The 13,626-nt window shown below is 36.9% G+C and overlaps 1 long non-coding RNA gene across 1 annotated transcript; it reads right to left on the bottom strand.

Moving 5' to 3' along the window:
- Positions 1–4,469: 4,469 nt before the first annotated feature.
- On the bottom strand, positions 4,470–13,361 carry LOC127788069 (uncharacterized). The gene is made up of 3 exons (XR_008020295.1): positions 13,194–13,361; positions 13,013–13,036; positions 4,470–4,938 (listed from the first exon to the last, which is right to left on the bottom strand). It is a non-coding gene; the product is annotated as an uncharacterized LOC127788069 (long non-coding RNA).
- Between the last annotated feature and the right edge of the window lie 265 nt (positions 13,362–13,626).

Genomic DNA, 13,626 nt, shown 5'->3' with positions numbered 1-13,626 from the left:
CTTCAGAAGAGAAGATAACAAAATTTCAAAAACAAAAATAAATAATAAATAACATATTGAATTAGAAAAAAATAGAGATTGAATTTGAAAATTACTAGTAATAAGAATGCAACGGATCACATGATAAAACAAAGAAAAATCTCTTGATAGTTTTCTTTCATGTTTATAAATAACTTTCTTCACTTGACAATCATAGAATCCTGCATTTCATAAACTAAATAAAGATATGATTAATTTGTATCATAAACTCTAATAATGTCATAAATAAGTGCAGTGAAAAAAAAGAATATAATCAACTTTCTCCCATCAATTGGTGAACAAATCTAATTTTCCCTTGGTCATTATCTTAGTTTTATGTCCATCGGTCACTAATAAACATTGCTCAAGTGAGTGTCTAATAAGCTTAAACCTTTTTAAGTATAACAATAATGGATTGAAGCAAACTGAGTATCAGCAACTCTGCAAGCAACTTCAAATAACTAAATCAATTGAACATGGCCAACCTTATTGAATAATTTATCATTAAATGCTTGATAAGCAAAGTATCTCCATTCCCTGCAAAGATCCAACGACACTCATCATATCTCTTGATTACTTTCTACATTCTTATTTGCATATATATTTTTTAAAGCAAGATTGAGTGCATAAACAACACAAATAAGTCAAATAAATATATGCAAATATACAATCAATGATTTTCTTAGTTCCTTTACAATTAGTAGCATTATCGTAATAATTTGTACAACTTTTTGATGGTCAATTTCATTTATTTCATCTTTTATCAAATTAACAATAAATTGTTTATCTTTTCACATCACCAACAATTCAAAATTTTAACAAACATAGGACTATTTTTAGAAACAACTATAAAATTAATCAAGAATACTATCACTATTTTCCAACCAAGTGTCTTTAATAAGTTTCAACAATTTTTCAACATTTGTCATTTCTTGCTAAAATAATGAAGTTATCAATTTATTGTAACCTAAAGGCCAATAACCACCCAATAGATGAGTAGCATCAAATGAATAAAGATTAAAAGTCAAACCTATAGTATAAAATAGTCTAGTAATCTCATTATCTTATCGTGTTTTAGTTTTAAAGTCAAAAACTCTAACCATAGGTGAATCATTGATTTTTCTCCTTTTTAAATTTTCTAAATCATTTGGTTTAAAGACAAAAAAAGTCCCAAATAAGTACAATTTTTTGGCAAAGAAATTTGTTTAGCTTGTAAATTTTAAACATTTTGGGCAACTTCTTCAGCTTTTTTTTTTTTAATTTTAAAAATAATTTGAACTCTCACTTTTTTAGAAGTAACAATCTTTTTCTCATTAATTTTTAACAGATGAACCCTAATTACTGTGTATAACTTGTATTTTTCTAAATCACAAAAATTGCATGACCACTTCCAATTACTCCTTTTTCTTTCCTCATTTTTTTTATTCTAGTGAAATATTTTCACAAAGAACTATTTCCTTCATCCCTAATTTTTGATAAGATAATGTTGCTAGAGTCCAAACTTGAAGTTGAATGAACCACGACAACATATAACCTATATAAGGCAAAAAAAATAAAAATAAAAACAACATCCACCCTTAGCTTTTAATCCCAAAAATACAAAACTATTCCATCAACACATCAACCAAGACCAAAACTTATTTAATCAAAAGTCAACTATTAATAGTGCCCAGGATATAGGTCGAACGACTAGATAAGCAATATGCTAGTGTCAATTTAATAAGTTGCGAGTTCGATCCTTGCGTAGCCCAACCTACGATTTATCTTCACTAACATAATCGAGAACACGAACACCAAAAATTACATAAAAGCAATCATCTCAAGAGTCAACTTTCAATACATCAATCACATCCAATATCATTTAATCCACACATCAATTCCATCTCACAGTAAAGTTTATCAACTTGAGGATATATGAACTCTCTATATATATTTTTTAATAACAACAATTGAATCTCAAAACATACACAAAAATCAATCACACTTATCATGCCAAAAGCAAAAAAAAAAATTATTTAGATCCCAATAATGCAACAAGAGAGAAGCACCCAACAAATTACTCATATACATACATTCTTAAATATACTCACACAATTATATATAAATATACATTTACAATTATATATATACATATGTTGGCAAAATACATATTTTAACTTCTATATTTGCATGTTTTTTTCATTTAGACACTTGAATTTTTTTTTTGTTTCAAAGACACCCATGAACTTATAATTTTGAGTTAATTGTATCTCTGAACTTTTTTGTTATTTTAATTACACATTTAAATTCATTGTTTTCAATGAATTTGTCAAGTATGTAATTGACTTGAAATTGAATAGTTTAGAGACGTAATTAAAACAACAAAAAGTTTAAAAGTACAATTGACTTAAAATTACAAATTCAAAAGTGCCTTTAAAATAACAAAAAACTCAAATGTTTAAATAGAAAAACATGCAAGTACAAAAATTAAAATATGTATTTGATCTACTTACATTTATAACTATATATATATATATATGCATACATTGGCAATTAGAGACTCACATAAATTGATAGCTCTACATATACATACATTCAGAATCACAGACTCACAATTATCAGGGCTGGACCTTCCATGAGGCCCATGAGGCGGCTGCCTCAAGGCCCATGCAAATTTCACTAGTTAGGGGCCCATAAATTGAAAACATCCCTATTTGTAAGGGCCCATTGCCTAGGCCCAGGCACCTACCTGGCCTCTTTCCTGTCTATAAAGTTCGCGACCCTTCTCTCTCCTTCTTTTTCGCTCGCTGCCTTAGCCCTACCTCTCTCGCTCCATTGCGCCTCGCCCTTGCCTCTTCGCTGATGCTTCGTTGCCAATCGTCCTCACCCTCACCCTTTCGCCCTCGCTCTCTTGCCTCTCGTTGCTCGGTAAGGGGTCGCTTGTCCTCACCACCTCACATCGCCTCGCCCTCGTGGCTAGTGGCTCGCTGCTCTGCTCTGTGGCTCGCCCTTGTGGGTTGTGGCTGGTGTCTCATTGCCTTTTGCTCTGTCGCTCGTTGTTGCTAGTGGTTCGTTGCCTCTCGATTGTCGATTGGCTCATCAGATTCAGTCTTTCAGAACTATTTCTCAAAAGCTCTAACTCTAGATCTGCTTCAACTTTCAACGGTTACATTTCAGGAGCCCATTTTTACATTTCGCCTCAAGGCCCCAAAAACTCAGATATGACACTGACAATTATATACATATATTCATAGTTGTATATATACATAAATTCAGAGTCACAAACTCATAGCTATATATACACATTCACAACTATATGTATATATATTCACAACTACATATGTACTTGTAAATGGCTATTCTTATGGTTACTGGTTATCGATCGATTAAGAAAATATGGACATAATTGCAGTCACTGATCGAAGAGCTTGAAGATGATGGTTGTTACGGTTGCAGGTCACTGACAAGCAGACAATAGGATGGCAACAACGACGATGAAATAATAAAAAGACAAAAGGGCGAAGGTGGTGATAAAGAGAAGCAGCTAAGACTAAAATATTTTTAAAATAAAAAAAGAAGAAGATTTAGTTTTAAACTTGAATCTTAGAGGCAAAATCTAGCATGTTTGTCATGTTAGGAAATGTGTTTTTAAAATTTTTAAAATTATAAAAATAGTTTTAAAAGATTTTTAACTTTACGAAAATGACTCAAAATCTTTTTTTGGTGTTTTTTTCTGAAACAAAGCACCCAGACTAATTTTATACTCCCTGTAGATAGTAATCCTTCATAGGGATCCATTTTTAGACCCAAACCCCCAACCCGTTTACAAAGAAGAAATTTGTCTTCATGTAAAAGAGATCCCAACCCAACTTCTGATGAAAGGAATCTTCTTTTCGATCTCTCAATCATGCCAATGGCTCTTTTAGGCATAAACGCTTTCATATATACATTTATGTTATCTTCGTATTTATAATTTTGTATATTATTCAAAAATATTATTTTTTAAATTATGAATTAAAAAACTAATAAATTAGTCCAATTTGACTAGTCACCTAACTCACATAGCAACCCAAAATAGCTCGAGTATGGTTTATATTGTGCCAACCCCTCCTTAGAATGATAGGTACAACACGTCACTTTCTTACAAAGGATATGGTGTCACTTTCTAACGAAATATGTTAGCCTGTTTTACAGCTCTGTTCAAGGAACATAAATATTATATTTACCTCAAATCTAACAAAATTAAATTAGAAAATTCTCAATATTTGTCTTGAACAATGTCAAGTGTCAACAATCTTAAAATTCACGTTGAATCCCACTCAAATTGTCATCTTTCTTGCAAATGAGTTAAGCAAGTCAATGAACCAAATAGAAAAAAAATCAAAATGCGCCTTGTACAAAGCAATTATATTAGAACATAAATAAAGATACATTAATTTAATAACATCTTATTAGTAAATATGGTATACAAAGTTGAAGCATTGTTGCCTAATTATATATGTTGGAATAAGATTGACATGCTATGCATGGTTGCATGCTCCCTCTAGCTACGCACATTATTTTTGACATGAAATATTAAGTTTTTACTTTCACTTATGTTCAAAGTAAATGAAAATATACACCAATGTTTGCCCCTGCAAGATTTGTGTTGATTTCAATCTATTCATCTCACATTTCTTGTGGACAAACAGAGGGCTTGGGAGGCATAAGCAAGAGTGCAACACTCCCTTGGAGCGAAGCCTCCTTCACCTACCTTGTGGTTGAAGCCAGTAGTCATCTTATTAATCATGGAGTAAGAGTAGCTAATGGGCACAAGATCGTCTTGACTTTGAAGGAAATTCTCAATTTCTTCGTTCATTCATACATGACTTCTTCTGAATTTGTACACCAAAAGTGTCAAATAGAGTGGTAGCCCAATTAAAGCTCTTACAAGGAGATATCCTATAAACAAATTTCAAAGTTAAAAACCAGACCAAGAAGAAAAATCTCATGTTGTTTGGCTGTATTTGTAAGAAATAATGAATGGAAAAATTGTTTACATTTGAAGATGGAAAAAAACAAGCTTTAATCACAAGAGGACAAGTAATATATATGATTGAAACACCTTTTGTTAATAATTTGTTTATGTATAAAGAGCACCTGTACAATTTAATAAAATGAACAAACATGTGAGAAAACAAAAGACATTATCCCTTTATCTCTAAATTTGTAATTTAATCTCAAATTAATCATTGAAAATCATGGTTGACTTCATCATATCTCTCAACGACAGATGATAGAAAACAGAAATAATATATATGTATGTATGCGTTTGTGAAAAAAATAGAAAAAGATGATGATGAAAAGAAAAACGAAAGTGACAAAAAGGCCTTCTCCGTTATCGTGTTTGATAATAAGAGAATCCTCTCTATCAACAAAGAAAGGGTTTTAAGAAAAGAATCTTCACGAGGTTTTGGCAATCATTTAGTTTAGGCCAAAGTCTTTGCTTTTTTAATTATTTTAATGTTTTTTAGTTTTTTTCTTAATTAGTTTGAGATTAAGAGTAAATTTAGTTTAATAAGTACTTAATCGATATTGTTTATAACAAAAGTGATATTTCAACCAATTTAAGCAAATTACAAAAACTTATTTATCTAAAAAAAAATTGCAATGTATGAGAATAATTTATCTAATAATTTAATAAATCAATGATAACAAACACTCACCGCACCAGAGGAGGAACTCAGATCTAAAGAAATCTATCGTTGCTGCTAACAAGAAGAAAAGAAGTCATTGGCAACTCCCCTGAGCGAAACACATTTCGCTAAAAAAAAATTAACAATGTAAAGTGGTGGATAGTGAAAGTGTTGGAAGCAATAAAAAAATTAAGAAAACAATAATGTGAACAAACTTTTTTATTTTTGAAATTATAAAATATTTATATAAAAAAATAATTAAACATTAATAAAAAAAAAGCTCCATCAACCCTATCAGACCAAAACTTTTTCTTTTTTTTTAATTAACACACTATCACGAGCGTCTCTTATTGCTCGACTCCACAATTTCAGCAAAAGATGTAAAGGAAAATTCTATCCGCAGCCCATAAAATTGTTTTTCACATCCCACACCCCGCCAAATTCTTCACTAATTTTAAAATTCATATTTTACCCCCACAACCCACGACCACCTTAGATCGCCGCCTCACCTCTCTCTTTCTCTTTCGCACCATATACACACAAACACATACGTATATATATATATATATACACACGGCCGGCGGCCATGGTTGCCGACCCACCGCCATTAGCCGACCCACACACACACACACTATATTTCTCTCTATGCAATGGTTGCGAGGTGGGTCTACACCACCATTGCCAAGGTAGGTCAGCAATGGCCGACCCACCTAAGGGGGGGACTACCAATCTGTGGGGTTCGGGGGTTTCCCTGAACCGCAGCATTTGAGGGTTCGAGGGATCTCCGAACCCCACGATGTTGGTATGGTTCGGGGACCTCCCAAATCGCAAGGTTAATTCGGGGGTTCGAGACACCCCCGCGGTTTAGCAGTTCCCCCCCCCCAATGGGTCAGCCATTGCTGACTGTTATGCAATGCAGGGTAATTGCAGTTCTCACTATTTTTATTAGTAATTAGATGACTTGGTCAATAACTGAAGTGCATGAGTAGCGGCTTCTAGTTAGTGGGTTCCTATTTTATTCCTATTTTATTGCTTGTTAAGGCTGGTGTAACAGCTACATTTTATCTTTCCTATTTGTATGGGAGATGCTCCCTCATTGTATGGGAGATATTTCCTCAGTATAGTCTGTTATCAGAAGAGACTATATTAACAAGTTTGTTGGATAAATAAAGTAGGATTTAACCCAAAAATTTCCAATCTCCTTCTTCTCTTCTTCCAATTACTTCCTTCTCATTCTTGACTCCAACATTGGTATCAGAGACAGGTTCGGCTCGTCATGGCAACTCGGAATCAAACCAACGCCGAGTTTCAAAACGAGGTACAAGAGATATTGGGACGAGATGAATCCAGCCTTGATGAGAGGCACTCAACACTACAAACCATCTTGGCCAAACTCCAGAATTTAGAAACAGTCCAAGAAACTCACATAACCAATCCCAATGTCAACCCTTTTGCTCAAACTGAGACCTCTCATCCATTAAACCACGCCTCCTCTGGCCACCCACAACCTTCCGCTCATCCAAATAACCACCATTTGAAACTTAACTTCCCGAAATTTGATGGAGAAGACCCTATGGGTTGGATCTACAAATCGGAATAGTATTTTGAGTTTAAGGAAGTTGCCCAGGAGCATCGAGTTCAGCTCGCCTCTTTCCACTTAGAAAGCATAGCCCTCCAATGGCATCAGTGGCTTGCTAAGTTCAAAGGGCCGGTGACATGGGCAGAATTCGCTAAAGCTTTATTGCTCCGTTTTGGTCCTACTGATTACGAAGACCCTTCTGAAGTCCTTACCCGACTTAAACAAAATACTACAGTTGCTACCTATCAGGACGAGTTCAAAAAATTATCTCATCGAGTAGACGATTTACTTGAAAAATTCCTTATCGGTTGCTTTGTTGCAGGTTTGAAAGATGATGTTAGATTAGATGTAAAAATCAAACAACCCATGACATTAGCTAATGCAATAGGAATAGCCAGATTGGTGGAAGAACGTAATCGGTTGCAGAAAAAAGGATTCAGTACCTTTAGAACCCCTGCTCTTGGCACTCCTCAAAAAATTGAAAACAACAATTCTGCAGGCATTCTTGGACCCCCACCACCACCGAAACTAAGCAATAATAACAGTCCTGCTCCAATCCGGAGAATCACAGGCCAGGAGGCTAGAGAACGATGTGAACGAGGCCTTTGTTACTACTGCAATGATAAGTTTGTACTCGGGCATAAATGCCAGCGACCTCAATTGTTCATGATTGAAGATTGCTCACCAGAACCTGAGGCAGAAGGTGTCGAGCATGCATTGGAGGATGAAGTGAATGAACCTGTGCCCGACATATCTTTCCATGCAATGTCAGGGACGACTCATCCTCAAACTATCAAGGTAATGGGGAAGCTTAAAAATCGGGATGTGACTATTTTGATAGACGGTGGAAGCACATATAATTTTGGGGGTTTCGTTGGTCATCCAAGGCTGTCTAATTAAAGCTGATTTTTACATCCTTCCAGTGGCCGCATGTCAAGTAGTGCTAGGGGCGCAATGGTTGGAGACGCTAGGATTGGTGGAAACCAATTACAAATAACTTACCATGACGTTTCAGCAAGGAGGGCAAAAATTTACCTTCCATGGAATGCATAAGGATGGTCTGGAGCCATTGACACCCAAGGAACTATTGCAGTTAACAGGATTGGGATATTTTTTGCAGGTACAAGCAGTAGAAAATCTTCATACAACTGCTGATCGAGGGGCGCAACCTAACGCCATCTGTGATCTCCTCCAAGAATTTTCTGCAGTGTTCGTAACACCAACAAAGTTGCCGCCTGCACGTCCTCAAGACCACCAGATACCTATCAAAGAAAATCATGAACCAGTTAGTGTCCGGCCATACAAGTATCCGCATTATTAGAAGACTGAAATAAAAAAAATGGTCAAAGAATTTTTAGAAGTTGGGGTAATCAGACCAAGCCAAAGTCCCTTCTTGTCACCCATCCTTCTAGTTAAAAAAAATGATGGCACCTGGCATTTTTGCGTGGATTATCGGGCATTGAATGCGGTTACCATCAAGGACAAGTACCCGATACCCGTAATTGATGAGTTGTTGGATAAATTGTTTGGTGCCAAGTATTTTTCAAAAATTGACTTACGAGCCGGTTACCATTAGATTCGAGTAAAAGAAAGTGACATATACAAGACTGCTTTTTGAACTCATGAAGGTCATTATGAGTTCGTGGTGATGCCTTTCGGCTTGACGAATGCCCCTTCCACTTTCCAAAGTTTAATGAATGATGTTTTCAGACTCTACTTACGTAAGTTTGTATTCGTATTTTTCGACGATATTCTGGTGTATAGCAAAACATGGACAGATCAGTTGAAACATCTCAGGTCTGTGCTTTCTATCCTTTTACAAAATAAATTGGTGGCTAAAGAATCAAAGTGCAGGTTTGGAGTTCTTCAAGTGGATTATCTGGGTCATTTAATTTCTTTCGAAGGAGTAGCTGTGGATCCTTTGAAAATTGAAGCTGTCCTTAAGTGGCCAAGGCTGACAACTGTAAAAAGGGTGAGGGGAATCCTAGTCTTGTTGGGTATTACAGGAAATTTGTGCGGAGTTTTGGGAGCATAGCAGCACCCTTTACTAAGCTCACTTCCAAGGAGGGTTTCCAGTGGTCTAATGAAGCTGAAGCTGCCTTCCAAAACTTGAAGCATGCGTTGACCTCCCCACCAATTTTACAACTACCTGACTTCACCAAACCATTTGTTGTTGAAAGTGATGCATGCAGCACTGGTATATGAGCCATACTAAGTCAACAAAATCGCCCTATTGCATACTTTAGTGAAGCTTTCAAGGGGACAGCCCTTACGCTATCGACCTACGACAAGGAAATGCTAGCCATTGTTAAGTCGTTCAAAAGTGGCGACCTTACTTGCTGGGCAGACCTTTCATCGTTCGGACTGATCAACGAAGTCTGAAATATTTACTAGAGCAACGAATAACAACCCCGACGCAAACCAAGTGGCTTCCTAAAATTTTAGACTATGATTATGTGATCGGATATAAGAAAGGAACTGAAAATCAAGGGGCTGATGCTTTGTCAAGGATGGCGGAATTCCAGTTTCAGGCTATCTCTACGCCTAAGATGGATTGGTGGGTTATCGCACAACAAGAGGTGAGAACTTATCCTTTTTTTGCAAAATTAAATTCCTCTCCAAGTACTGCCAGCAATTTAATAATGAGAGATGGAGTTTGGATACAACAAGGAAAGGTTTTATTAAGTCCAACCTCAACTCTTATTACTAGTGTCTTACATGACAACCATTCTTCCCCAATTGGTGGCCATTTTGGGTTCACAAAAACTCTGCATCGTATCTGTAACAATTTCTTTTTGGCCTGAAATGAGTGCAACAGTTAAAAAATTTATCAAGGAGTGTGTTGTGTGCCAAAGGTGTAAGTTTGAATGTGTTCGCCTAGCAGGTCTCCTATAACCCTTATCCATTCCGAATCACATTTGGACTGAGATATCGATGGATTTTATTGAAGGTTTGCCTCTTTCACATGGGTTCAATGTCATACTGGTGGTGGTGGATCGGCTAAGCAAATATGACCATTTTCTTACTCTTAAACATCCTTTTACTGCCATCTCTATAGCTAAAGTTTTTATTGAACAAGTAATGCGCCTACATGGAATGCCGATGTCAATTGTCAGTGATAGAGACAAAATATTTGTGAGTGCTTTTTGACAAAATATTTCTTTATGTATGAGTTCGAGTTATCATCCTCAATCCGACGGTCAAACGGAAGTGGTCAACCGAACTTTGGAACAATATTTGCGATGCTTCACCCATGATCATCCAAAGCAGTGGGCAGAATGGCTTTCGTGGGTTGAATACAGTTACAACACTTCCACACATTCGGTCGCAAAGCTTTCTCCTTTTGAAGCAATTTATGGGGTGCCCCCACCAAAGTTACTACCATATGTTTCAGGTACTACAAAAGTTCAAGCTGTGGATGAGAACTTACGTACAAGGGATGACATCTTGGCTGAGTTGCGTCACAATCTCGAACTGGCAAGGAATCGCATGAAGAACCAAGCAGACAAGCATTGTAGGGAGGTGGTCTTTCAGGTGGGAAACTATGTGTTCCTTCGTTTACAACCTTATCGACAACAAACTATAGCCTTTAGGCGTTCTCTCAAGTTGTCACCCAGGTTTTATGGCCCTTATAAGATTATTGAGCGCATTGGACCATTGGCGTATCGCCTTGATTTACCAACAGGGTCTCTTGTCCACAATGTCTTTCATGTTAGCCTGCTCAAGCCTTATTGTGGATAGCTTCCAGCGGATGTGTAACTCCCTCCTGTCTCTACAGACAACACTATCTTACCTGAGCCAGAATCAATTCTTGACACACATGTGGTTAAGAAGGGGCAGTATCATGCTAAAGAAGAAGTCCTTGTCAAATGGAAAGGTGCTCCAATTGAAGATGCTACTTGGGAGAACACTATGAGGCTTCGTCGTAGCTATCCTGACTTCAATCCTTAAGGACAAGGATTTTTTAAGGAGGGGGAAATGTTATGCAATGCAGGGCAATTGCAGTTCTCACTATTTTTATTAGTAATTAGATGACTTGGTCAATAACTGAAGTGCACAAGTAACAACTTCTAGTTAGTGGGTTCCTATTTTATTACTTGTTAAGGCTGGTGTAACAGCCACGTTTTATCTTTCCTATTTGTATGGGAGATGCTCCCTTATTATATGGGAGATATTTCCTCAGTATAGTCTATTATCAGAAAAGACTATATTAACAAGTTTGTTGGATAAATAAAGCAGGATTTAACCCAAAAATTTCCAATCTCCTTCTCCTCTTCTTCCAATTACTTCCTTCTCATTCTTGACTCCAACACTGACCCACCTTAGCAATGGCGGTGGGTCGGCCACCATCGCCGACTCACCTTACAGTCGTCGTAGAGAGAGAGTGTGTGTGTAATACCCCGAGAGCCCAGAGAAGTTAATATATATCGAGGATAGTGTAAGAAAAGAAACAACACCAGCTGGATACCTTTTGGGCTGAATGTTGGCAACAAACTCCCAAGTTAAGCGTGCTTAACCTGGGGTAATCCAGGGATGGGTGACCCCCCTGGGAAGTTCGTGTAGGCCCATCAGGGTAAGTTGTTCCGGTCCTTCCTATCGCTCGAACGGGATGTTACAAGTGGTATTAGAGCCGACCCCCGAGCCTCTGAGCGCGGTGGTGGGGCAAACCTCAGCGAGGAGGCTGAGTCCCGAGGGGGGCGTGAGGCCCCTATGGGGGGTGCGTGCAGGCACCTTAGGCGAATCCCACATCGGCCATGCAAGGGGGGAGAGATCTGGGACCGGTTGTAAGGTCGTATGACGGGGACGTCATGTGCTTAAGGGGGGAGAATGTAATACCCCGAGAGCCCAGAGAAGTTAATATATATCGAGGATAGTGTAAGAAAGGTAACAACATCAGCTGAATACCTTTTGGGCTGAATGTTGGCAAAGAACTCCTAAGTTAAGCTTGATTAACCTGGGGTAATTCAGGGATAGGTGACCCCCCTGGGAAGTTCGTGTAGGCCCATCAGAGTAAGTTGTTCCGGTCCTTCCTATCGCTCGAACGGGATGTTACAGTGTGTGTGAGTTGGCCAGCAATGGCGTGTATATATATATGTATGTGTTTGTGTGTGTATATAATGCGGAAAAGAAAGAGAGACGCGAGGTAGCAGCCGGCGATCAGGGGTGATTGGAGGAGAGAATGGGCTGTAAAATAGGTATTTTAAAATTATTGAAAGATTTGGTGGGGGTGTGAGCCATGAAGGACAATTTTGTGGGTTGCGGATAGAATTTTTCATATGTAAATCGGGAAACTTAATAGTTAGTTTCTATCTCTAATCTCTCTTTACTAACGTAAAGGTAGTCTGGCATTTTTTAATTTTCAAGATAACCCCTATTTAGTGAGCATTTTCCCCTGACTAGACCTTAAAAAGAGAACCTGAGAGGCCAAAGAGCAAAACCTTTATCCTTGCCAGATCTAATACTGTGTTGTAAGCGAAGTGTAGCACAAGATAAAATTCTAATTTCAAATTCCACCCGTTTACAAAAATAATATATTATATTTTAATAATAACAGGTGCAGTACCATATTATGGTTGTCAGAAAAAAAAATATTTTTTATTAAGATAAATACCACATTGCAAGAACTATTATATATATATATGTGGATCATCATATAACAACAAAAATGAGATTTAATAAAAATTATTTTTGACTTATTTAACGTACTTTAATTTTTTATATATTCTTTCAACTTATATATATAATATAAAATAATACTTACACAATCCGATTTTCTCCATGAGGCCTGCAATTGAGAACAAGACAAAAATAAATAAATAAGGAAACCAAAGCATTAAAAACAATAATCAAGTTGAAAGAAAATGTTGTTCAATAATCGACATCATATATAATGGTTATTATAATTAATATTTATAATTAATATTTATACAATGCGTACATACCGAAGCTCGAGCCGTTCAGCCGAACCAAGCTCGACAGAGCCGTGAAGGAGCCTCCGTTGATCCAGAAAACCGAAAGCCAGCTCGCAGATTACTGTTCGACGCTTGAGGGAGACGCTTCGTATGGCTGCTGGAGAGCCGACTTCGAACTTAAAGATCTTGAAAGTCTACTTGCTGGCTTGAGATTGCTCCAAAACAGGGACCATTTGTGACGATGAAATATTCATAGGAGTCAATTTTATTATACTATTCTTGGGAGATTACTATTAATCATGTGTGCCAATAAAAGTCAATATGCAATCGCCACATGTCAACTCCTAGGAGCTCCACATGTCTATATAATCTCTATTATGATTTTAAATTGGAAAGAGATAGAGAAGAAGATTCAATCAACCAATAATATTTCCAACATTTCAAGAATTATCTCTATTAGGGA

This window comes from Diospyros lotus, chromosome 1, assembly GCF_014633365.1.
Source record: "Diospyros lotus cultivar Yz01 chromosome 1, ASM1463336v1, whole genome shotgun sequence".
Lineage (NCBI taxonomy): Eukaryota > Viridiplantae > Streptophyta > Magnoliopsida > Ericales > Ebenaceae > Diospyros > Diospyros lotus.
Note: the sequence above shows the minus strand (reverse complement) of the source record. Positions and strands in the feature narration are given on the sequence as shown.